Source organism: Trichosurus vulpecula, chromosome 2 (assembly GCF_011100635.1).
Source record: "Trichosurus vulpecula isolate mTriVul1 chromosome 2, mTriVul1.pri, whole genome shotgun sequence".
NCBI classification, from domain to species: Eukaryota; Metazoa; Chordata; class Mammalia; order Diprotodontia; family Phalangeridae; genus Trichosurus; species Trichosurus vulpecula.
This window is the reverse complement of record NC_050574.1, coordinates 87,961,393-87,964,346: the sequence shown is the minus strand read 5'-3', so window position 1 is coordinate 87,964,346 and position 2,954 is coordinate 87,961,393. Positions and strand designations below refer to the sequence as shown.

General features: G+C 43.5%; 1 pseudogene; it reads right to left on the bottom strand.

The window, feature by feature from the left end:
• Nucleotides 1-423: 423 nt before the first annotated feature.
• On the bottom strand, nucleotides 424-1,405 carry LOC118835283 (annotated as a pseudogene).
• Nucleotides 1,406-2,954: the final 1,549 nt, after the last annotated feature.

Genomic DNA, 2,954 nt, shown 5'->3' with positions numbered 1-2,954 from the left:
TTCAAAAAATGAAGACTATTTGTTAATTTTTAAGTTAAAGGCACATTAAAGCTGCAGGTTCCCCACTCCTGCCCTTGACAATGAAGGATCATAATTTGTTCTAAGTCTAGGAGGCTTTGCCCTTCATCTAGTCCCAATCCTAGTACCAGAGAAGCAGTGTTGTATAGTGGAGAGGGACTGACCTTGAAGCCAGGAAGAGCTGGGTTTAAGATCTGCTTCTGACACATACCAGCTGTTTAACTCTGGGCAAGTCACCTAACCTCTCAACACTTTGGAAAATCCTCTGAGCCTCCAAGTTTCAGAAATTATACCAACCTGCATTAGTAAAGGAAGTTTCCTTCTCTCAGAATTCCTTATACAAAGAAAGTCATGAGTCTTATCCCCATCCCCATCCTAGTCTTATAACCCCTAGTGATTAAACCCTTATACATGGTTTCTCCAATTGGAGCCTTGACACAATGCACAAGCAGTTCCCTAGCACACCTATCACTCTCTCTAGGATCTGCTTGGTCCTTAGGCCATAGATGATAGGGTTCAAGGTGGGTGGAATGACCAAATAAAAATCAGCAAGTATCACCTGGGTGTGCAGAGGCACTACACCCTGCCCAAACCACTCCACATAGTGGGATATCATCCCAGGAAGATAGTAGAGCACCATGACTCCTACATGGGAGCCACAGGTGCTGAGAGCCTTGAGTTGGGCATCCCTGGAAGAAAGTCTAAAAACTGCCTGCAGAATCAGGCTGTAGGAGGTGGCAATAAAGGACACATCAGAACCCACAATGATAGAGGAACCAATCAGACTATAAAGGCTGCTGGGCATATAATCTGCACATGCTAACTTGGCTACAGCCATATGTTCACAGTAGGAATGGGGGACCATGTGGGAGCCACAGAATGGCAGTTGAATCACCATCCAACTCAGTGGAGTCATGATCAGAATAGCTCTCACCATGATAGCCATGCCAATCCCCAACATCATCTTGGGTGTGAGAATGGTATGGTAGTGCAGGGGTTTGCAGATGGCCACATACCGATCAAAAGCCATGGCTAGCAACAGGCCTGTCTCAGCAGCCGTGGCTGCATGGACCACATACATCTGCACAAAGCAGGCAGTGAATGTGATGATGCCATCACCTGACCAGAAGATGCTCAACATCTTGGGAGCCACAGAGGTTGCCATGATGATGTCGACAGCTGCCAGAATGCACAGGAAGTAGTACATGGGCTCATGCAGAGTAGGGTCGACCCAGATCACAGTCAGAATCAGAGTGTTCCCTACAAGGGCCACAGCATACATAAAGCTCAGTGGAGCTGCCAGCCAGAGGTGTGCCTCCTCCAGTCCCGGGATGCCCACAAGGATGAATGAATTACCCGATGTCTGGTTGCAAGGTGATGCCAGCATGACAAGGGAGGCTTCTTTCCTGTAGATAAAACCACAAAACTCTTATCTTAAGAGGACAGAGAAACCAGCTTAGGCTCCCATCTCTCCCCAGTGCCACTTCCTATATGATGACTTGTATTCTAGGACCCTTCAGAAGAAAGTGTTATCAGAAATTATTGGTATTATTAGAAGCATTTCTCAATTCTCTGTTCAAAGCCAGTCTCCTAAAAACTCACACAAACTTTTGCAAGTACAAAATAGAGCACTTCAATGAAGACTGGACCCCAAAACACAAAAGTTCAATTACATTTTAGTTTTGTTCCTCTATATTGAAGAATTTTTTTAAAGCTATATTAGGGAAAAGAAGAAGATACACAGAAGGATTGGGCTGTTGCTCAGGAGAGAGGGTAGGGATGAGATAATGGTATCTGATAAAGGAAGGGAGGTAGAATTGCTTAATTATTATTTGGCTTCTCATTTCTCTGCCAAGAAGATCCTTTGTTTTGGGAAGGATGGAGCAAAAATAGATGATTGGCAGCAGATGTCCAAGAGAAGGAACGAGATCAAACACAGGTGGATGCTGTTTTTCTGATTTCAGATCCCAAGGATGATCTGAACCACCTCCTCAGGGACTGAAAGAAGTAAGGGATATGACTTTCGCATGAATGTTGGTGATTTTGACAGATTGCAGAGCACAGAAGAGGTGTTGCAGGAGTGATGAGGCCAAGTAGGCTTCGCAAATACTGAGTGTCCCAAAAGTTTTAGTGCGGTGATAAGCTTAAGAAGGCAATAAGATTTTAGGACACCCTATACAATATGGGAGAGAGGCATGTTAGGCAACCATTTCTCAGAAAAAGAATCTGGGCACATTAATGAACTTTAGACTAATGTAAGTCAAATGTGATGATGTCTGAAAAAGCTATTGTGCCCTTGGGTTAACATTCAAAGAGATGTAGCTTCTGAGAATTAGGTGGTTGATAATCCCACTGTTAATCTTCCCTGGTGAGGTCACATCTAGAGAACTGTGTTCATTTCTGAGCACCACACTGTAGGAAGGGAGCTGGATATGGGATTTTTCATCTTTGTATTATCAGTGCCAAGCAAAGACCACTGCGGATAGTAGATATTACAAAGTGTTGGTTGTATTTTAAATTGTTATTGATGAATGAATTTGGGTCTAAAACTAATTTGGCCAATGGTCTTATCCTGTAGAGGATGGAAGGAAGAAAAGAAAGAAGGAAGGAAACAAGCATTTATTAAGCAGCTACTATGTATCAGGCTCTTTGTTAACACTGAATCATTTAATGTTCATAACAACTCTGGGAAGTAGATGCTATTGTTATCCCCATTTTACAGTTGAGCAAACTGAGGCAAGCAGAGGTTAAGGGACCTGTCCAGGGTCACACAGCTAGTGAGTGTTTGAGGCCAGATCTGAATTCAGATCTTCTGGACTCCAGGCCCAGAGCCCTCTCCACTATGCCACCTAGCTTCCTAACTGAATAGATGAAATTTAATAGGTTTAAAAACTGTAGGACTTTTTCACATTATCTTTGTCTCTCTCTAGTAGGTC